Consider the following 24,837-nt stretch of genomic DNA (forward strand, 5'->3'; position numbering starts at 1 on the left):
CACCTACTGAGAAGGGATTATGGGCTCTGAGGAGTTAAGAAACATCAATACTGGGTGTGATCTGTGCTATGGGAAGAGCACATAAAATTCATGGAAAATCGAGGAAGAAGACTCACCTCCAGCAGAGGGCATTTCAGTGGAGCAAGAGAAACTGGGAAAGCTATAGACCAATTTTTAATGCAACTTCAGGCATTTACAGACCCCTTGAAGCTGTATTTTAAGTCTTTCCTAGTGCTCCTAGCTTGGAGTAAAATGCTCAACTAATACATCTCGCTTGCTTTGTTTTACCAGATGGAAAACAAAACCTAGGAGAGGGAAATCTTCCAACTCGGGACACTCCCAGCCAGGTCTCTCCAATCCTTGTCCGGGTACTTTTCCCATGAAGCCACAACTATCTATATACTTTAGTTTCACTTCTCCACACCACAGGTCAATGACATCAGAATACCTCTTCAAGTCCAGGAACTAGAAACTCAGCAGTGGTTGTTGTGGGGCTTCATCACCAGAAAAGCCACATGCAGAAAATTTTAGGTTTGATGTAATTCTTCCCATCACTAGTCCTGTCCACTCGCAAGTTCCCTTAAACTTTCCTCCTGAAACAATCTTTCTCTAATCCTCCCTGGCTCATGGACCTTCAATGAGACACCTTGTCTAAAGAACACACTTTCCAGCAGGCATTCAGGACCTTTCATGATGTAGCTCCAGTATGTTTTTAGGTCTTATTTTCCTTACTCCCTACCACCAACTTACCATACACTCTTTACTTTTGTTCTTGCCCATTATTGAATATGACTTCTGTCTTTAGGCATGTCCCTTTCCCATACAGTGGCCCCGGAGACTGGATATAGCCCCTGTGCAGGGCTGCTTCTAACCTCCTCCTTTCCACTCTAAACTTCCTAGTGTTTCCTATTCCTCTGATTGTCTCCTGGGAAGGAAGCTAGGAGACTGGATCAGAGTTTGGCCACTTGATCAGCCCAAAAGGATTGGTATATAAATATTAGTCTCAGCTACTCATAAAATTCAAAATTGGATAAAGCTCTGAATAATACTTGTACAGAATTGTGTAACAAAACAATCACAATGTGCTCCAAAATAAGATGTTATTCTTATGCAGCCAAACAATAATCTGTTATCATCATTATACAGAAAAATTTCATAAATCATGATTATCACAATCACCATCCTAACTGTGAAAAATACACTGTGTTTCTATTTACTATTATCCCAAGTCATATCCAGAGCACTTACCTATTTCACTTCTCACAGTGATCTTTGGATGAAGGCTTTAATAATATATGCCCTTTTTGAGCATTCACTAAAGAATTGGTTGTACAAAAAGATTAGGATCTGAGGAAATGGAGGTGGGATTCATGGTGTTAGACATTCTACTGGCAAAGTACCCAGAGCACTCCATCACCAAAACAGAAATGCACAGATTACTCACTTGCAATGGCCCTCAGGACATATATTCATACCTATATTGTTTCTCCAAATGAAGAGTCTGAAAAAGAAATTTTCCTTGAGATTTATATTTGTTGAGTAGAAAAACTACTACTCTTCAGAGATTGTTCACAGATGCTTAAATTAATAAATATAAGCTTTTAACATTTATATGCGTGATCTGTACATTTCTATGTAATAATCTTTCTACTTGATCCAGCATCTGGCTCTGTGTTAGCTTCAAACTTTAGAAATATCATAATTATTTTTTACTCAAGAGTTAGTAATCTTGACTGTTAAAATTTGGATAAGTGCTCCCAAAAGTTCTATATAATACAAAAGCTTAGTCCAAGGGTGGTAGAGGGAATTGTAACAAATCTTCAGGAGATGAGGCCTAGTAAAAAGTCCTGAGGTGTTTGGAAGCATGGTTTGAAAAATAGATGGGGAAATACCAATCTCTTCGTCCATCATCACCATCATCATCATCATCATCATCATCATCATCATCTCCTCCTCTACCTTTCCCTCCTCCCTCCCTTCTATATTCTCCTTTGACTTGAGGTGGGAGAAATCCCTCCAATATTTTCTCCCTTAATAATGTGCCACCTATCACAGAGGCCCAAACCAAGGGGCCACCAGATCTTGGACTTGAAACATAAGTCTTAAATTAAGCCTCTCTTGCTGGAGAATTTCCTGTGGTTTAAATGCTATGTATTATAGTTACATGATTTCTCTACTAAGGCTTACTCCTGTGAACTTGTCTATGAACTTATGTCTTACCGTTGCTTCTCTATATCATCTTATCTTATTCCTATAGTCTATAACCTATGCCTATGACATTGATTATTTTGACCAGTTCACACCACAGCAGAACTGGCCACGGGCCCAGAGCACTTATCCTCCGTGAGTCTGAAACAGTCCCTGAAAAGTTCCCCAGAGGCCGAATCCATGGCCACACTCAGTCTGGCCACAGCCTGGTCCGCTCTGTTGCAGGTATGCTTCATGTGCGGCCTCTCCAGGCAGTGCGTGCTGAGTCTCTGTGTCTGTGCCCTGGAGCTCGGCTTTCCCCCAGAGCTCTGCGTGGCTGCCCAAGGGCGGCTCATGCAGTGCATGGCCCAGTGGCATGCTCCTCCCTCTGCGCGTTCAGTCTGTGGCATTGGCCCTCTAGAGGTGATGCAGGTGGGCCATTGCCTATCTGGAGGGCAGGGAGAGGGCTAGGAGCAGAGGAGCTGCTGCCTCTGCCCACAGCCAGTCTTGGCCTGGACTGGAATCAGAAAGGAGGCGAAGGCGGTGGGACACTGGTGGGGCTGGGGGCCCAGAAAAAGCAGGAGCCACAGAGGAGCGGGCTCTGCGGAATAGAGGGCCCTGCAGGTGGCTGTAGTTCAGGGTTCCGGCGCTTCCTTAGCGGGCACTGTGCGAGGCGAAGGCCAGTTGGGGGCAGGAAGAAGCCCTGAGCTCCTTGGCAACAGTCATGGCCCGGGCTGTAGGCGGTGGCCTGCGACACATGTGGCCTGTGCTCTGACTGTGTGGCCACTGGCCTGCCACGGCTTGGCCACCATCGTGGCCCAGCTTGGCCCATGGGCTGCCCCAGCTCCACTGTGGGTACCTTATCCACGCAGCTGGTGCAGCGGCGGTCAGAAATCTTCAGCAATGAGAACCATCAGAAATGGCGGGGGTTGCTGGTCCTGGGCCTCCAGAAGGTCAGTGCTGGGCCAGCGGCCACCAGAGACCTGGGGGAGCGACCTGGCTGGCCCACAGAGGGCAGGGTGCCTGTCCATCCCTGAAGTCCTACAGGAAGCAGGGTCTTCCCCGCTCTCAGCCAAGGCCCAGCCATGTCCCCGTGGCCAGCGGCAGGGACTTTTCTGCCTGTTGGTCCTGGAGGGCATTTTCTCGATTTGATATGTTTTGTTTTGTTTTGTTTTGATTTTTTGGTGGGTCCTGGAAGGAAGGGTTGGTTGTGGTCATAAAACTGGATTCAAGTCGCAGTCCTTTCTCAAACTCTACTGTGATCCATCTGTTGTCCCCAGGAGAGATCCAGGAGAGAAAAAGACTGCACCTGGAATATAATTCTTCAAACATTAAATTCCTAGAAAAGGAAGGCAGTAGTGTGTTTTAAAGGTAAAAAATGTTTTCTCAGGCATTCCGAATTTCAGATTTTTCTAATGTCCTGATTCTTAATAGTGCACATTGGCTCCCTTAAGGAAAATTTCAAGTCATGCTTTTTAAAACACTGGGTGGAGTGAATTTCATCTCATTGGTGCACCAGGTTCTAAAGTATTAAACTGATCTTCTGACATGTGTAGTCCAATTCTGTAAGGAGACAGAAACAATGTGGAAGTGTGCTGAGTGGTGGTAATGAACTCTGACCTGAATTAAAGGCAAAGGGGGAAATTCTTAGATAGTACTTCTATCATGAAGTGTGAGTTCAGTTACCAGGTAGGTCTATGTTGTTGGTAGCATAAAGCAAGTATATGCCCATTACTACTTTGTGTTAGCCAATAGTATTTAAGTGTAGGTGGTATTGACAAATCATCTTCATGTTCAAGTCTATATTTGTTTTTTTTTTTTTGCAGGATATGTTAGAGCAAAACCAGAACTAGTATCTCATCCTTGTCCTTTGCTTTAGTCCTATTAGGTAGCATTCATATGTTGTGCTTGTTTTCTAGGTGCTTGGCAAATGTTATATTGTTGAACTCAACATTTGTGGTATACCCTTTGCTTATAAAATATGTGTAAGAAAATTTGACCATTTTAGTGAAGTATAAAAACAATTTCTATTAATTTATTAACAATTTTAATAGAATTAATGTACATTCCCACAGAAACATTTTAAATACCTTGGGAAATTTTTGGTGAACTACTTTAGATTATATTCAGTTTTACGCTATTTGGGACATTGTCACATGCACATTTGTAGTGCCTGCTAAGAGTTGCAGGCATTATAGCTCTTAAGTTGTTCAAGATTGGCTGTGGAGGAAGTTTTTGATTAGAAAATTACCTTGTTTTCTTATTTGTATAGTTTTCTGTGTTTTGATTCTCAAACTCTCTATCAGTTTTCCAAATATTCTCTCAAGATTTTTAGTTCCCTCAGTCGTGGTATCAATTTTATTTTCTTGAGACAGTTTCTCCCAGGGCCTTCTGACCTGAATGTGGACTGGTGATATTTCTGTTTTTCTGACCTAAATGTGGACTGGTGATATTTTTGTTTATTAAGTAGTTCTCATCCTGTAATTTCCCTTCATTTCATTCTGGGCATTCCTTTGGTCATTCTTCCATGATGGTTCCTTCATTTTTTATATTCAAGATTTTTCTTTTATTGATATTTATATTCATTTTACAATAGCAGAACTCACAGAAGCCTAATGAGAAAGAATATATGGGAGATAAGATTTTTTTACTTTGGTATATATAGGAGTATATTACTCTGACACGTCATTGAAAATTTGTTTGAATGTTGAATTCTGTTTTGGAAATTAGTGTTGTTTAGCTTTTAGTATTACTATTAAAGTCTGGAATAATCTCACTGCTACTTGTATATCATCCACTCTTTCTTCCTCTCTAACCCCCAGTCTTGGAGAAGGTTCTCTGTTTCTGAAGCTCTGACAGTGTTTGTGATTGTGTTTGTGTATTTGTGTGTGTGTGTGTGTGTGTGTGTGTGTGTGTGTGTTTAATTCAGGAGCACTGTGCCCTTGAGCTGTATCCCAAACTCTTTGTTAATTTTTTCTTTTTCTAAAAATTTTGAGACAGAGTCTCATTGAGTTTCTGATTCTGACCTTGAATTTTGATTCTCCTACCTCACTCTTCTTATGAGAACCTGGTGTTACAGGTGTATTCTGCAATACCCTTACAGAATTTGGAAACTGTCATTTTTTCTTTGAACTGGGTACTAAAATGACCATTTAGACTTATTTTATTGATAACTTTACCCTTATTTTTTCTTTGCCTGATGATTCTTTTGAAAGTCCTCTTTATGGTGAATTGTAACCCAATCAGAAAATGCATATAAATAAAAATATATACAATTTACAGAACACCAGTATTTAACCATCACTGAGCATATTGTTTGTTGAAGTTAACACACTGTCAGCACTTTGCTCATCATATCTCTTTAAAAGGTACCCCATTTTTATGGTAGTCACTGCTTTTTAAATAATTTTCTCATCTAATCTGATAGTTTTGTCTGATCTTGAACTTTTTAAATAGAATAGAATGAATTCAATCATATGTGTTTTTATTTTTTTTTAATCTGGCTTCATTATGTTAATATTATTTTGAAGATAGATCCATGCTTTTATTATACTGTTATTTTTTGCTACATGTTGTATGAATATGCCACAATATTACTATAAATTATTACTCTAGTAATAATTTCCAGTTTGGGAATTATAACTAATGATGCTACTTACAATCCTCCTGGTGCAAGTCTTCAGGTATACATATGAGTAATGTCTCTGAAATAGTGATATGTAATAGAATATAATGTGAAATGTATATATATAATTTAAATTTTTTTCCAAGCTACATTTAAATGTAAGTAGACAGAGATAAAGCTGACTTAATGATATATTTTATTCAGCCTAATAAATATATATAATCATTGCAACACATGATAGATTAAAAAAATTAAGATATTTGCTATTTTTATACTAAATATTTTAACTCTGGCCTGTGTTTTATACTCTTTAGAGCCTCTGTGGATGCAGTGGAGCTACACTGTAGATGTGCATTATCCATATTTGACCAATGTCTACTGTATTAAATGCTTAATTGTAAAGAATATATATGTATATGTTCATGATGGGACACATTCTGACAGGTTAATTGTTAGGTGATTTTGTCCTTGTTTGAACATCATAAAGAATGCATACACAAACCTAGATATATTAGATAATCACTTACTGTGGCCCACTGTGGCCTGTTATTGCATATTATTTTATAGTAAACTTGCCATTTTTGGTTTTTAAGAGATGGGGTCCTGCTTTGACTGTAACCAATCCCCTGGATTAAGGCAATCTTCTTGCCTTAGCAATCCTCCTTCCTCAGTTTCCAAAATACTGTGACTATATGTGGATAACACCACACCTGGATATGCACTTTAAAAATAAGTAGCAAGACTCCATAATAAAAAAAATGTATGGGATAGCAAATATACAAATGAATAACATAGATGCTCATTATAGTTATCAAATGTTATTCACTTTTCCGAATTGTATGTGCTATACTTTGATATGACTGGAAGAACTGTAAGTTTGTTTATACTAACATCACTACAAACACATGAGTATCATGTTGATGTCAAGACAGCTCCACTTCATTACGTATTAAGGATTATTTTCAGTTAGATTATAATCTTTTTGGTGGTACTAGGGATTAAAGCCAAGGGTTCTCTACCACCAAGCTACATGTACAACCTTTTATTATTATTACTTAAAAAAAATTAAAACATTGTCTTGCTAAGCTGCCTAGGCTGGTTTCAAAACTTCAGTCCTCCTATTAGCTGGAATTGTAGGTGTGCACCACTGCACCTGGCTAGCTCCATTATAATTTTATGGGATCACTGTCATATATGTGATCTCTTGCTGATTAGAATCTCATATGTCTCATGTATGTATGAAATAGTGAATTTCAGCCATTTAATGCTCCAAGAGCAGAGTAAGAAAGTTCCTATTTCTCCAAATAATCATCAACATTTGATATTAATTTTGCTGACTGGTGAGTGGGTAATAGTTTTCAATATTGTCTGAGTTGCATTTCCTTATTTCCTAAAGAGTTAGAGCACCTTCCAATGTATATTGGCTATTTAAATGCCATCTGTTGTGAAGTGCTTGTGTTTTGTTCTTTATTTTGTAGGACATAGATCAAACCCAGGCCTTGCTCATGCTAGGCAAACACTCTACTACTGAGCTGTATCCCCTATGCATACCCCCATCTTCTTCTATTAGGGTTTTGATACTTTTTTTTCCTATTGAAGGTTTAGGCGTCCTTCATATATTCTGGATATGAATCATTTTGTTATATGTGTCACATCCATCTCCACTTCTGCAACTTATTTTTTTTTCTTCTTTGAGGTGGCTTTTGATGAATCTGAGTTAAATGTAGTTAAAGTGTGTTATCCCTTCCCTGTATGATTAGTAACTTATGTGTTCTATTTAAGAAGTCTTTTTTCTACCTAAGGTCTTAAAGATATATGTTTACATTATCAGAACTTTAATAAATATGTTTAGTTAATAAGTATGAAAGCCTGCAAGTATTGATCTTTTTGTTGAATATGAAGTAGGAATTGAGGTTGATTTTTTTCCATATAGGTGTCTTAATTGTTCAGTATCATTCACCCACTTTGCAGCAATTCTCCACTGTGTACACTCTCCCATACTCTAATGTCACTTGTTCTAAGACAAGGGTATAAGTGATCTTGATTCTGAACAATCTCATCTGTTCCATCGATCTATTTCTCTATCCTTATGCCAATATCATTAATTGCTGCAGGTTTGTAGTAAACTATAACAACTAGAGGAGCAAATACTTGTGCTTCTTTAACGATTATGTTACTGATTTTCTTAACCTTTTGAATTTTCTATGTTATTTTAAAAATTATCTTGTCAACAGAGGTTGCTTGATTTGATTGTAATTTTGCTAACTTCTTATGGGGAATTAACATACCCCTTCAGAAAATATTAAATCTGATAATCACAAAAATAGTATCTTGTTCTTAGAACTTCAATTTCTCCTAATAGTATAATTTTCTCCTGAGGGGTCTTCTTAGTTTATATTATTAATCCAAAGTACATGATATTTTATTCTATAATAAGAGCTATTATTTGAAAATTTTATGTCTTAGCTTTGTAGCTGGTACATAAAAATGAAAGTTTACTTTTCATGAATTCAAATAATTTATCTGTATAAAAGGTCCATCTTGTATTGGAGTATTAATCTGGTGTCTCTAGAGAAGCTAAACAAATAGTAAACACACAGAAATAGAGACATTTAAAAATACATTTAGTATAAGGGAATTGGTTCATGCAGTTATGGGGGCTAACACGTCCAAAATCTGTATTTAACAAGTTGGAGACCTATAATTATATAGTTCCAGTCTGAGTCTGTAGGGCCAGACTGAGACTCTCTCCTGAGAGCTCATGGTCTGAGTTCCAGTGAGAGTCATAATCCAAATGCAGAAGACTGACATCTCACTTAAAATACAATCAAACAGAGAAAGATTTCTTTATTACTCAGTATTTAATTCTATTTAGGTCTCTAGTAGATTAGATGAGGCCACCCACATTGGAGAGGGCATATTGCTGTACTAATTTTGCCAATTTAAATGTTTATTTTATCTAGAATAACCCTCAGATACTCAGACACAATATATAACCAAATATCTAGGTACCTAAAATCAGCTATCACAAGGCACAATGAAATTAACTACAAATTACTTTCTTTCTTACAAATTCTACAACTAAAAATATAAAATCTGTTGATTTTAACAAAAGTAGCTGTTTGAGAAAATGCTCATATTAAAGAAGAATGGTTAAACAATAATGAGTTAAGTATTTATCTCAGCAAGTTAGCAAAAGAACAGCAAATTAGCAAAAAAAAAACAGAAAAACAGAAGAAATAATAAAAATGAAGCAGAAATAAATGAAACATACAATTGATATAAATGAAATCAAGAGGTGATTCTTGGGAAAATTAATAAGATTGATAAAATATTGAGGTAAACTTTAAAGACTTATTTATTATATAATAGGCTATAATGCTTTGTTAATGTTAAATGTTTTTGCACTGATTTTTTCAAGGAAAGCCCACTCAGGAAACGGTAAATCCTAAATCATAAGCCATTCATTAATTGGTATTCGTTGGTTTCATAGTAGGTACATGATCCAGATATGAGGGAGAATGTTGTGCTAAATTTTGAGAATTTAAATGAAAGAGTCAACTTCATGCTTTTTCTTTGTAGGCTGAATTTAATTACCAACTGGATTGTAAAAATAAGTATGAGATTGTTAAAGATTTCAGGGATTTTTTTGTTTATTTCTTGATCATTGGTACTGATATCCTTTTAATACCATGCCATAAAAAGTTTAAGACAATACTTGCATTCAGTTAACAAGTACTGATAAAACACCTAATATATAATTGGCAATGTTACTTATGGTATTTCTTATATCCAGAAAAGGGTTCAGCATAGTTATATGATGACAGTGAGCAACATATAACATTATAAAACTTGAGTAGTACCTACTTAAAAAGGCATCTGTATGATTTGTGTAGTAGTGTGTTTTTTTCAGAGGCACCTTTATTGCTGGGATTTTTTACCTGATGGCAGTATTAATTGGCTTCAAAGTATCCATGATTTTTTTTTAATTGTACACAAATACACACACACAGACACACACACACACACACATACACACACACACACACACACACACACACACTTTTTGGTTTTAGGAAGAAGAGTACTCAATGGCTGTGGACTCACTCGGACCAGCCAAAGCCCACTGAAGAGCTGAGGAGATTGTGGTGACAAAGTCAAAAAGAAGCCTCTGGTGGCCAGTTTCACAGAACTTGTTACACATTATTATTGCATAGGGAAGCCTTTTATGCATAGTCTGTTAGCTAGTAAATTTAGCTGAGGGCCATAATAATCCAGTGAGCAAGCAACACACTTACAAGTGGCATCCAATGGGCTGAAAGTTCACTGGAAAAAAGCAGAAAGAAAAGGAACACAATGTGCACATGAGGGTGGCCAGGTTACTATGGTGATGGGGCTGGTGGTTGTTGGTGTTCCAAACCACAAATATCCAGACCAGTGTGTGGAGCCCTATGAGCCATCACAAAGCAAGTAGGCTGATTTCCAGCTTACATGCCCAACAAATGCCCTTTTCACATATTTTCAAAAGATCCAAAAAATATATGAAAAAAATACACCCATTAGATAGACTATACCTGACAGGTAGTTGAGATGATAGAAACCAAAGCAGATGTATGAATTAAGTGCTGAATAAATTTATGTCTTGATTTTCAAAGTTTTTAAAAATATTCTACACATTAGGAAATTCTTTTGTCTTTCTGCTGATACTAGTTGTTATCTTTGACGAGAGAGAGAGAGAGAGAGAGAGAGAGAGAGAGAGAGAGAGAGATGCCCCTAATATGAAGAGAGAAAATCAAAAGATCTTAAAAGTTTTCCAGCTGTCTCTAATTCTTTTTGGTAAGAATAACAGGAGACATTTTTATTTAATGGGGAAATAAAAGCATTCATACTGAAATGTAGGCTACTTTAAGTTCCTTTAGGAATTTGCTATTTGAGAAATAAGAGAATTTTACCTTTATATATTTTTAAATGTTCAGTATAATGACTCTGAAAACTTTTCATAAAGTATAGAAAAAAGAATACCAAAGTGTTCAAAAGTACTTACATAAATATTAGACCAACCAAGAAATGATGAGTTTTTAGGAGGGGGGGGCAATTTATAGGATAAAGTTGACTTACCATAAATATAATATTTTCATAAGAATAAAAATGAGACTTGGAAAAATCAATATGAAAGAGAAATTTTACTTAAGGAAAAATTGCTTTCCTCAATTTTATTTACTTGTTTTGCAAAATGTTGATAATCTATTTTTATAGTTATTCATAATTTTAAGTCTTCTTTGGAAGGTCTTAATTACAGAGCATGGTGACCTGGGTAATAGCTGATTTTTAGATCCAAGAAACAAAATTCCCTTTAAGTTTGATCACTCATGGAAAGAAGCAAGTGACCCTCAACCAGAGGAAGTAGATGGAGGTTTGAAGTCTTGGAGAGAATCCTGTGACAATGCTTTAAGAGCCTATGTGAAAGATCATTATTCCAACAGTTTCTGTACTGTTAAGTAACTGTCTGCCTATTTCATTATCAGAGTGTGTATTTCTTACATTTACCTTATCACTTGGGAACTTTGGCCAACCATACATCACTTCTTTCTTAGTTATGGTCTCTGTATTTTATTCCCTAAATCTTTTTTTTAAATATTTTTTAGTTGTCAGTGGGCCTTTATTTATTTATTTATATGTGTTGCTGAGAATTGAACCCAGTGCCTCACACATACTAGGCAAGCGTTCTACCACTGAGCCACAACCCCAGCCCCCTAAACCATTTTTAAAAAGAGTATAAATACATGAAAAATTTCTTAAAAAATCACAATGCATAATAATTTTGAATTTCTATATGTTCTATTTCATAATTATTTTATTTACTTATGAAAATATATTGCCTTACTTCAAAAATTAAGTTTTTAAATACTTTAACTTAGACTTAGGAAAAATGTTAAAATTGTTGGGAGATCTATTGTCCACATTTGTGTCATTTTGGCATAGGCATTTATAAAAAAAAAACAAAACTACTTCTGCATAGTTAAGATATTTTTCACTAGATAATCAAAACTGTTTTGAAATAAACACTTTTAGAAACCCAGAGTAATTTTATTTTTATTTTTTACTATCTCTTGGGCTCTAACGGATAAATTTGGCTCTAACATGATTTCCTCTTTATAATATTGTGACAAGAAAAATGTGTAGAATTTTTAATTTTTAATTTGTTTGTTTTGGTGGTGCTGTGAATTGAACCTAGGGTTTTGTGCATGTGAAACAAGAACTCTAGCAGCTGAGCTGTAACACCAGCCTCAGAATGTTTAATAATTTTTTATTATTGTATTTTAAACTTATATCAATTAATAAAATCATGATGTTTTGAAATAGGTATACACTGTGGAATGGCTAAATTGAGCTAATTAACATGTATTACCTAACAGATTTATTATTTAATGAGAATGCTGAAAATCTAATCTCTAAGAAATTCTCAAAAACAATACATTAACTAGAGTATTTTAAATATGTGATGATGATGAGTTAAATGGCAATATAGAAAGTTAGTTAAAAGCACTTACATTTAAACTTTAATAACTGGTTTGAGTTAGTTAGCCCTGCCACCTAACTAGCTGTGTGACCTTAGGTAAATGACTTAATGGTTACATGTCTGTTTTCTCATTTGAAATGGAAATAGTTCTTACCACATAGTATTGATGTGAAGATTAAATGAGTTAATGATGCATTTATAGTGATTAAAACAGTGGCACAACGTAAGCCCTGCCTAAATGATAGATAACATTATTCTTTTATTTATTTATTTATTTATTTATTTATTTATTTATTCATTCATTCATTCATTTATTTATTTGTTTGTTTATTTCATAAAGGAGAAAACCCATCTTGGTGGATACCAGTACAGAATTCCTTTTTGGAACCCAGTATTGCAGTGGGAGACTTGATACACTTCCTTTTAGAAATTGGCTTTTCGATCCTAAATACACTTTCAATTTGTCATTTGTTACCTATTCAAAGTTTGTCATTCCCCATTCTTAATTTGGAGAGTTTCAATGGCAAATAACCTCAGGGGTCTTTTTTCACTTCTCTTAGCTATCAAATGAGCAACACAGTGCTGGAATTTTCCTAATGGTGTCTACTGTACACTAGTTTTCTATATTCTTAGCTGTCTTGCTTAGTAATCTATTTTAGTAATTTCAACTCATTATTACCTATCACATTTTCTATGTGGCATTTTCCAGAAAATTCTTATTTGTCCTAGATGAGCATCTAATCCCCAACATTTTATTAGGTGTGAGTCTGACATAAAATCTTTTTCTCTTCCCTCCACACTGAAAAACTTTTCCATTACACTTGAATTTGAGAAAGAAAGGTTCTTACTCTTGGTTTCATACTATCCTGTGTACTTTAAGACAATTTCATATGACTTTGTTTTTCCTTCTTATATAGTTCTCATTACTTAGAAATGTTCTTATTTTTCCTGTACTTAATGGAGATAAAACTTTAATCATGATAATTCTTCCGAGTTGTTTCTGTTCATCTTGCTCTTTCTCCTCTGTTTTCTTCCTTACCCTCCAAATCATTGGGCCTTCTTCACCTACTAGTGCTATGTCCTCTTTACTCATCCACTTATGAGCCTTTGAGTTTTACTTTAGTCTCCATCCTATAGAAAGTGCTCTCTGTGAGTATTAATAGTTCCTGAATCACTTGATCCAGTGAACATTTTTGTGGTCCTTGACTTCTTTTGCTGTTTCATACTGAGCCCAGAAAATAGAAATGATCTTTTGCTTAGAGTGCTATTATCAATACCTATTAATTCTTTTTTCTTTGTCTCTAATTTTCTAATATCCCAAAACTTTTAAAATACTCTTGAAAGTTCATAGCCCACTAAATATAGGGAAAGTAACACAGACTTAGTGTTAGAAAAACAATATGTTTGGGTTTTATCTTCACAAGAAACACCTATGAACTAACTTCAGCTTTACCTTTTGTGGATGATAAACATGCCTTTTCTTTTATTTTGTTGTAGTTTTGCCAGTTTTAGTAGAGCAAATAGAAAATAATATGGGAAAACATATTATGTGAACTCTAAAATTCAATGGCTTCTTTGCATTCCCTAGTAATTGTTTCCATTTATTTCTACTGTAAGGAACAGTTGGTGTTTCTGTAACTACTGGCTAGACATTTCCATCTAGATTTCCCAGTTTGTTACTGATACCACCATCTTCCTAGTCATTCAGATGTACAAATACTTTGGCCCTTCCTTTTTTTGTTTGTCTGTTTGTTTAATCCTTCAGTTACAATATATTGCTAAACTTATGCATTCTGTCTGCAACCCTTCCTTTTCATTACCATTTGATACTACCCTAGATTATGACCTAAATTAATTTTGGTCTTCTAACCATCATCCAGCTTTTCTTCCCTTTTTTTTCCTGTATAGCAGTATTGGTCATTCTCCAAAAATAATAGTGCTGGTCATATTCTCCCGAAATAACTGTTTTGGTCATGTTGTTTTACTCTCTTTCTGCTTCCTGTAGAATGAAATCTAAAGTTTTTACTTATATCTACTACTGTATGATCTAAATCTACCATTCTGTCTCCCACTAGTCTACTTTACACATACCCTCTAACCTGATGACCTAATTGACATTCACTTAACAAATCCTTGATTTCATGCCTGAACTGTTTGCTGGTCTTTATTCTCAGTCTCTGCTTATCAGAATCTTATCTGCTTTGTGAAGCTCAGCTTAAATGACACTTCCATTAAACTCTAAGCCAGGAGCAATATTTTCCTCTATTCATTGTACCTCTGACTCTGTTAGAATTTAACAGAATCTAGGGCTGGGGTTGTGGCTCAGAGGTAGACTGCTTGCCTAGCATGCACAGGGCACTGGGTTGGATCTTCAGCACCACATAAAAAAAAATAAAATATGGGTATTGTGTCCACCTACAACATATATATATATATATATATATATATATATATATATATATATAAAGAATTTAACAGGATCTGGTTGTGAGTGCTATGTTTTTATTCTGTCTCAAGGATTTAACACACTACTTATGTGCATTGTCTGTCATTTAGATTGTGTTTTTCTAGTTTGATTTTTCCCTAATAGGTTTATGCTAAAACTATAGATGGGCAACAGACTATTATGGCATGTATTGAAAGCCATCAGTTTCAGCCTAAAAACTTCTGGTAAGAAATAGATATTCTGTTTTGTTTGCGTCTAATTATTTTGTAGAGAAATCAGCAATTTTTATCTATTTTGAGAATTTTTTTGCTGCAAACTGCACAGCAGTTAATTCAGATACCAGACCAGGTGATAAGGAGATGGACACAAGACAAATAGAGAAAAAGCTGGGCCCCCATGGTTCTCCATCCCCTGATGAGGGATGGACAACCCAGAGCCAGTTCAGCATGTTTATGATACAGGTTTTAACCTCAAAAGGATTCATTGTAAGAAAGTTTCTTAAAGATAAACAGAACCAAAGTGGAGGGTATAAACAGCCCAATTAGAACTATCAGCTTGTGCCCATAATTCTCCACCTGTGGCCAACTGTCATTAGAACCCAAGGTTAAGAACTGATAAGTCCCTGGCTAGCATGGAATTTCCCTTTTAACAGGGCATCACCACAGCAGCTGGTCAGTTTCAAATCTAGGCCTTTGCACAGAGCGTTCCAGGAGGGACAGGTCAAGAATTATATAATTCATTCGCTGCTCCCACATTTATTATTTTACATACATCCTAGTCCTTTTTATTTTTGAGACAGGATTTCACTAGGTTGCTGAGGGTCTTGCTAAATTCCTGAGGCTAGCCTTGAACTTTTGATCCTCCTGCTTCAGCAGGGTAATTTTTTTTTTACTTACAAGATTTCAGTTCTGGGGCTGGGGATGTGGCTCAAGCGGTAGCGCGCTCGCCTGGCATGCGTGCGGCCCGGGTTCGATCCTCAGCACCACATACCAACAAAGATGTTGTGTCCGCCGAGAACTAAAAAATAAATATTAAAAATTCTCCCTCTCTCTCTCTCTCTCTCTCTCTCTCTCTCTCTCTCTCTCTCTCTCTCTCCCCCCTCTCTCACTCTCTCTTTAAAAAAAAAAAAAGATTTCAGTTCTCCATCTATGAATTTAGACATTATTCATATTCCTTCCAATTCTAATTTCTTTTGGGTTTTTTGGTTTTTTTGTTTTGTTTTCTCCCCAATATGTGAGATTGAACCGAGGGGTGCTTTACCACTGAGCTACATCCCTAGTTCTTGTTATTTTTTTATTTTTTATTTTTTTTTATTTTGAGACAGGGTCTCACAAAGATGCCAAGGCTGGTCTTGAACTTGCAGTCCTTCTGTCTTAGTCTTGTGAGTCACTGAGATTACAGGAATGTGTCAACATACCCAGCTCCAATTCTAAGATTCTATAGCCATATCTTTTTAAAAACTACTTGTATATTGAGTGAGAACAAATGATTAATATAAAGTGCCCAGTTGAAATTATTGAGTTTTACTTGGGTAAGGGTTAGTAATATTTGAGTTGATTATGTAACTCAGCAGCCTGTCCATTTTCAGAGGAGCCTACCATGAACAGAATGGGAATGGTTCACTTCAAAGCAAACTAAGGAAAAGTGGAAATCCAGATAATTTAGAAAATGTTTATGGTCAGGCCACTTGGTTCCAGACTTATGTTTGAATATGCCTTGGGTTTATCAAATTGGAAATGACTGGTCCTCTCCTCCCCAACCCCTCAAAAATTTTTTTCAACTTTTTGGCCTCAGTGGTAAATCACGTCTTTCTTGTGCCTACTGCTAATTCTGCAGCACTGTATGTGTATGTTTTAATAGGAATGGTCGTTGGAGATCAGAGTGGAAGTTCACTATTACACCACCTACAGCCCAGGTGGTTGGAGTACTCAGGATTCAGGTAAGATTCCAACATATTCATTGATCATGGTAAAAAAGTTTACATTTTTGGTTTGGGAGTATGACTCAGTTCCTACCTAATATGCATAAGACTCTGGGTTCAATCTCCAGCACTGCCTAAATAAATAAAACTTCACATTTTAAAATAAACATGCAAGTTGGTCTTTGTTGTAGAATTAAAATAAGTACTAAATTATATGCAGATGCAAAGAGAGGTGGATGGAAATGAGAAGAAATAAAAGCCTTCCTGGGGAGGTAGTTAAACAGAGATCTATTTTGGGTTGATAAAGATAATTATGTAGAGAATACTGTTTGCTGGTTATTTTTTTTTATGTGGTGATGAGGAGCGGAGGTAAGCTGTCTATTGCTGAGCCACAACCCCAGCCCTGTTTTATACTTGTGTGTGTGTTCAGAGGCAGGGTGCTGGGGATTGAACCCAGGGTCTTATACATGCAAGGCAAGCACTCTACCAACTAAGCTATATCCCCAGCCCTATACATATATACTTTTTAATATAGAATGTCTGGTCACACTTTGGGAGAAGGCTTACTTCATTTTTATTATCTTTTAAAAGTCACAGTGAAAATTATTTGAAAGAGACATTAAGATATTTAGGCCTAGCAAGACACAGTGGCACATACCTGTAATCCCAGTGGCTCTGGAGACTGAGGTAGGAGGATCTAGAGTTCAATGCCAGCCTCAGCAAAATGAAGGCTCTAAGAAATTCAGTGATTTATTTTATTAGAGACAGGGTCTTGCTGAGATTCTTAGGGCCTTGCTAAATTGCTGAGTCTGAGTTTGAACTCAAGATCCTTCTGCCTCACATTTCAGAGTTCCTGGGATTACAAGCATGTGCCACTGCATCTGGCCTATGTCACACTTATTTTTAGAGTGTAATTTTCCATCAAATATTTGGTTTTTAGTGATTTTCTTTTAACTCCCAATTAGGTTTTTCATGCCAGTCAGATCTATGAACCTCCTGCATATTGATGATATTTGTATGGCCTTGTCTCACATATTAAGGATCCATTAAAACTCCTTGGTTTTCAAAAAGAAACTAATTTTCCATGATTTTTATTATTTTTTAATATTTCTAAAGTGGGATCTTATTTATCTTTGTAGTCATAATATCTGTCCCAGTGCCTGGAATCAAAAACACAAATGTTTTTTGTTGTTTTTGTTTTTGTTTGTTTTTAAATATTTTTTAGTTGTTCATGGACTTTATTTTCTTTATTTTTATGTGGTGCTGAGGATTGAACCCAGTGCCTCATGCATGCTAGGTGAGCATGATGCCACTGAGCCACAGCCCCATACAAATGTTTTTTGAATTTAAATTTTATCTTGTAAGGAAAGAGGTTTTGTTACTTTTTTCTTTTGTACAAGATTGAACTCAGGTTCACTTTACCAATGAACTATATCCAGCCCTTTTTATTTTTTGAGACAAGGTTTCATTAAATTGCTAATACTGGCCTCAAATTTTCCATCCTCTTGCATTACCCTCTCAAGTCACTGGGATTACAGGCATGCACCATCAAGCCCAAAGAATACTTAAACTGGGCTGGGGTTGTGACTCAGCAGTAGAGCACTCACCTAGCATGTGTGAGGCCAAGGGTTCGATCCCCAGCACCATATAAAAATAAATAAAATAAAGATATTTTGTCCAACTACAACTAAAAAATAAATATTAAAAAAAGAATTCTTAAACTTAAATATTCTGTGAATTTTCTTTTAATACCACTATGTATTATCATTGATTGTGTTAATTATTCAGAATTGCTAAACATGGATTGTCAACTTAAAGGATAGCTTAAAGCATGAATCTGTGCATTAAGTAATAGGATTCTATATGAACTAAACATAAACAAAAACTTTATCAAATACTTCATCACACAGGTTCACTATTATGAAGATGGCAATGTTCAGTTGGTTAGTCATAAACATGTACAAGGTTTAGTAACTGTTTCGGTAAGTATACAATATTTAAAGTTTTTTTCACTTTTGTCTTTTTTACTTTAAAATATTTTGTTTTGACCTGGAGTGTAATCCATCCATTATTTGTTTTTGTTTTGCTTGTTTGGTTAGTTATGTATGACAATAGAATGTATTTTGACTTATACGTAACTGGAGTATAACTTCCCATTCTTGTGGTTGTACATGATGTGGAGTTACACTGGTCATGTATTCATATATGCACATAGGAAAGTTATGTCCAATTTATTCTACTATCTTTCCCATTCTTAACTCTCCTCCCTTCCCCCTATTCCCAGCCTACTCCCTCCTCCAACTGCCCGCCCCTCCAGTTGTGTCAGCATCCACATATCAAAACACTTGGCCTTTCATTTTTTGGTATTGGCTTATTTCACTTAGCATGATAGTCTCCAGTTCCAGCCATTTACTGGCAAATACCATAATTTCATTCTTCTTTATGGCTGAGTATTATTCCATTATGTATATGTACTGTGTTTTCTTTATCCATTCATTTGTTGAAATGCACCTAGGTTGGCCATAGCTTAGTTATTGTGAATTGAGCTGCCATGAACATTGATGTGGCCATGTCACTCCAGTATGCTGATTTTAAGTCCTCTGTAACATTGCTGAGGGGTGGTATAACTGGGTCAAATGATGGTTCCATTCCAAGTTTTCTGAGGAATCTCCATACTGCTTTCTAGAGTGGTTGTACCAATTTGCAGTCCCAACAGCATTGTATGAGTATACCTTTTCTCCCACTAGGGACTGAACCCAGGAGGAGCACTTAACCACTGAATCATATCCCCATCCACACCCCCTTTTTTGAGACACCATCTTGATAAATTGCTTAGGGCCTTGCTGAGTCTGGCCTCAAACTTGTGATCCTTCTGCCTCTGCCTTCCAGGTTGCTGGGATCATAGGCATGCACCACCACATCTAGCAACATAGAAACATTTTTTGTGGGTGATAACTAACTTTCCAAAGCAAAAGAAAAAAAAGTAAAAAGAATAACATTAATTTATGTCTTCACAAATTGTGTAATATCTTCCTTAATAAAAGACAGCTGGATTCCCTTATCAGCTTCATACAGTCTCTAACCCTCACGGTGGTAAAGTCACTGCACATCATGAAGTTTCTATGAAACTGTATTGTAGAAGCATGAGAGTAAGAGTGGAAAAGGCAGGGCTGGGGCTGTGGCTCAGTGGTAGAGCGTTTGCCTAGAATGTGTGAGGCACCAGGTTTGATCCCTGGCACTGCATACAATAAACAAATAAAATAAAGGTATTGTGTCCATCTACAACTAAAAATAATATTTTAAAAAAAGAGTGGAAAAGGCAGACATCCAGCTGGAATGTAACTCAGTGGCAGAGCACTTGCTTAGCAAGCAAAGGTCCTGGGGTGCGGCCCTGAGGGCATTGTTCATTTCATCTTTTTTGAAATATTTATTTTAGTTGTAATTGGACAAAACACATTTATTCCACTTATTTATTTTTATGTGGTGCTGAGGATCAAACCCAGGGTCTTGCACATATGAGTTGAGCTTTCTGCTGCTGAGCTACAACCCCACCCCTGTTCATTTCATCTTAAAGCAAAAATAATTTTTTCAGGGCATTAAGATTTAAAGACACAGTAATGATCTCTTCAGACCATACTGTGATAGACTGGAAAGTACATGGGGTTTGTTTGTCTGGTTTTTAGTTTTGGTGAAGACCTGGATTCAGATTCTATTTTTATCATTCAAAAGCTGTATAATTTTGGTCATATCATTTTAGAGGATTCTATTTTTGACTGCAGAATGAATGTGATGATAAAAAACTATTCATTTCACAGGATAATTCTAAGAATCAAAGGAGGTAATATGCATTGGAACGCTTGGTAATCTAGGAATTATCATACCACAGTTAGTTAATATGGATCAACTTTTCAGCATCTTTTTACTTAGTGCGTGCTTGTTTGTTGTGGTACTAGAGACTGAGCCCAGGGATTTGCTCTATCATTGAACTTTTATCTCCAGCCCCTTGTATTTATTTTCAAAATTTTTATTTTGAGGCAGGGTTTTGCTAAGTTGCCAATGCTGGCCTTGTAGTTCTGATCCTTTTGCCTTAGCCTCTGGAGTTGTCACTGTATCCAGCACAAATGAATTTTTAAATATATAAGCACTGCTTGCTTCAGTGGCACACACCTATTGTTAGGGTCGGGCGAAACGTTGGAAGAAGAGACCACAAGAGACTGTCTTATGCAACAACAGGAGGGTTTTATTTGGAGGCCAGCATACTGGGGCTCAGAGTTCACTTTAGCAAAGAGAGATAGAGTGAGTGGGCAGTTTGCCTGCAACAGAGTGAGGGAGTGCATTCTGTAGTTTGGCAGTTGGAGACAGCACATTCTGGGAACAAGATTAGCAAAACAGTTCTCAGGATTTCAACAGTGCTTTGTTAAGCATATAGAAAAACGGAGTGACAAGTACCTATTTTATTAACCTTTCACTATAATCCCAGCAAATCCAGAATCTAGAGGCAGGAGAATTGCAAGCTCAAGGCCAGCCTTGATAACTTAGTGAAACCATGTCTAAAAATTTAGAAAAAGGGCTGTGCTCAGTGGCAGAGCACCCCTTTTGCTGCACTCAACCAATAAACAAGGAACCAAATAATTCATTCATTTTTTTCTTCCTCTTTCTCCATTAGAATGAAGTCCAAACTGCCAAGGATTTTATTCAAATCATAGAGAGTGCAGAAAATGAATATCAGGTAAAAAGACTTGGAACTAATTTTTCTAAATCCTAGTGCCATATTTTTCTGTTAATATATTTGTTTGGCCTTTCTCTCTTTTATCTTGAATGCCTATACTGTTGAGTCAGACCCTTTAATCTGGCATTCTGCTTGAAATTAAAGTTTTAAGTTTGGAAGAGACCATAGCTCTAGTTTAAAGGATATATATGATCTTCTTGGCTCACTTCAGAAATTGAAGAGGAACTCACTAGAAATAATATAATATATCCTGTCTAACTCTTGTAATGTAAGCATGCCCTTTGACTAATTAGTTACTTTCCTATTTACAACCAACCCATTTCTGTTCAAGTAACTAGCCTTCAATTATCTGTTGCAGACTGCAATTAGTGAAAACTACCAAACAATGTCAGACACCACATTCAAGGCCTTGCGCAGGCAGCGTCCAGTTACCAGTACAAAAATTGACTAGAACAAGATACTCAGCTAAAAGTTTGGCAAAGAAATACAGAATGCTTAAAGGCTGAGTGTAGGATTCTTCAGTATGTACAAAGAAAAGGATTCATATGATAAATGTGGTCATATGATAAATAAGTGATTTTTAAACAAGAGTGATATTTTGCTAGGGCTTTCAAAGTTAACAGATTTTTTTAGCCTCATGAAATACTGTTGAACCTATAGCATTGACTTCATCTTTTTGTGTTTTCTGCCTTGTATTTTTCTGTTATCACTATATCTACTTGTAAATCTTTTTTTTTTTGTCCTTTTTGTTAATTCTGCTACAATTAGTGTTAAAGAAAGATCCATCTATTCTGGGGTCATTTTACTCTTTAGAAAATTTTCCTAGCCATGAAGTCCTGTTACTGATTTAGACAGATAATATGCTTAGTACTTTTACCCTGTGCTCCAAAGCACTTCTGGTACTTCAGTGTTTTTGACTGACCCACCAATAGCTGAGGAGGCTCTGCTACAAATTGTAGCTAAATGGAAGACACATACATCCTTCTCCGTCTGACTGCTTTGATCATCATTTATAGCATCTCATAACTATCGTTTTTCAAAAGTTTGGATTGAGGCTTTTCAGGTCTATTATTTGGGGGGAAAGGAAGTTTTCTGCAAATTCCATGACATCCAGCTTCTCTGGGGGGCACTCATTTTTAATCCAAAGCCTTGAACCATATTCTCTGCACATGGAGTATGTTTGCTTTCTTCATTCCCTCATTGTCTTCTTCCCACTTAGTACCATTGTAGTTATAGACATCTGCATTTTTAGAAGAGTTTTATTCATGTATTATTTTTTTAAGTATCCAAGAACTACGGACATACTGTGGATGTAGTAAAGTATAAAACTTGAAAATGCAGACTGAAGGAATACATATCTTGTGCTTTAACATTTTGTGGCAGGATTGTACTATAAGCAAATGAATCAACTCTGTAAATCACAAAAACTTAAGATGAACCAAAGTGAAAAGGTAACTTCCAGGCAGTATCCTTCTACTGTAACCTGTTATTTAAGGGAATACTAGTGTTTTCTAAGTAGGGTGTAAAACTTGTTCCAAATTACTTTTCCTCAGTCCTGCCTGCCAAGAAATAAAGTATAACTGTGATATAGCAACCCTTCCCAGTTATATTGGCAGGTATGTGTATGATCTCAGAATACACAGGTGACATAGATATGATAGGACAACTGGTAATGGTGGATTTATTTACATTGTTTACACTTCTATGAACAGGCCTTAAGGGAAGGTTAGTTTTTTAAAACCAAGTAGTGTCTTCCTACCTGTCTCTAAATACATGTCAAAAAAGAAGGGTATTTGTGCTTCAGCTTTGTCTTTGCTCAGTAATACAGTCAAGCAAGAGTTTGTTTCCAAGTGAATGCTGTGTAGGCATTTTTTGTCTATTTCAAATAAAATATATTTGTATTATTTGTCATTCATACTACCCATCCATACAACACTATCTTCTGTATCAGGTATTTCAATAGACGTATACCCATTTTGTTCTAAAAGTATCTGAGCCTCTCTCCTTTTTGATGCATCTCTTCAACCTTTCTTCTCAAGGTAAGAAATTCAATGTATTTGATCTTGTTTTAACTTTCTATTAGTTTCTTCTTGGATATGTTTTTCGTCTGTCCAACTTCCTCTTTTGATTATGAATAGTTTGTTCCTTTTCATCTCTGTAGTGAAGTTTATGATTAGGTTAATCTGACCATGAACTCTGGTGTGCAACAGTACATGTTGGGTGCTTTGTTTACCTGGATCTGTTCAGTGATCCAAGAATCTTCACCTAAAGTTCAGCATTACTTTCTGCATTTTGGGGAGGTTAGTGGGGGGTGCCAGGGATTGAATTCAGGAGCACTCAACCACTGAGCCACATCCCCAGCCATATTTGTATTTTATTTAGAGACAGGGCCTCACTGAGTTGCTTAGTGCTTCATTAAATTGTTGAGGCTGGCTTTGAACTCAGTGATGCTCCTGACTCAGCCTCCCAAGCTGCTGGGATTACAGGTGTGCACCATTGGACCAGCTACTTTCTTCATCTCTGAGCCTATCAACAAAAGTTCATTCTGTTTAGGCCACCAACCTTGTGTCTAGCCCCACTGTTTGGCCTGAGCACACCTACCAACTCCACTGTAATACCAGAATATCTTTAAAGTGACAATTTTCAGATGCTTGATGGCTTTTTGGATAGTAATGTCCTTGATGGTTTGAGCAGTTTAATGGTATTCTTAAAGTGAATATGCAGATTTCAATCTCTTAAATGATTTTGTAGGGTTTTCTAGATCAGCTGAGTAAGGAATCATTCTTACAGATCACTTCAGGCTGCTTGCAGGAAGAGCCCTACTTCCAACTATTATGAATGCAGCAAATATCAAAGCTTAGAAAGACAGCTTTTGTTGTTGTTGTGTGTGTATTAGCAAAGTAGGGACCACTCTCCACCAAAAGCTACCAGCAAGTCAAAGGTTTTGTTGATTTATATTAATGCCCAAAAGAAAAAGTTATCTTCTCTACCCATTATGGATGGGAGTCACTAGGCAGGAAGTAGAAATTAAAGAATTCCTGCACCTGGAATTTGGGTAATATTTCACATTGCCTTAACTTTAAATGCTGCTTTCCTCCCCTCCAAGTCTGGCTTAGCTACTGATGACCTGTGGGAAAGGCTTTTTATCCTGTTTCCCAAGAGAGAACCAGAGGGAGTTTCTTCACCTTCCACCTAAGGTCAGTTCAAATTCCCACGTTTTTGAGGGACGTTTAATGTATTTCATTCTTGTAATGCAAACAGTTTCAAACATTCTTACATTTAACTTGATAAACCTTGTCAGCCTATCCCAAACTATCTTATTGATTTTCTTATTCCAGAAAGACTTTAAAAGTTGAAATCTCAAGCTATCTAAAACCCTTGGTTGCTTGTGTAAATGCTAGGAAATCAA

General features: G+C 36.3%; 1 pseudogene; it reads left to right on the top strand.

Moving 5' to 3' along the window:
- The first annotated feature begins 3,017 nt into the window (after positions 1–3,017).
- LOC144252304 (F-actin-capping protein subunit alpha-1-like) lies at positions 3,018–21,927 on the top strand (annotated as a pseudogene).
- Positions 21,928–24,837: the final 2,910 nt, after the last annotated feature.

Source organism: Urocitellus parryii, unplaced genomic scaffold, assembly GCF_045843805.1.
Source record: "Urocitellus parryii isolate mUroPar1 unplaced genomic scaffold, mUroPar1.hap1 Scaffold_40, whole genome shotgun sequence".
NCBI classification, from domain to species: Eukaryota; Metazoa; Chordata; class Mammalia; order Rodentia; family Sciuridae; genus Urocitellus; species Urocitellus parryii.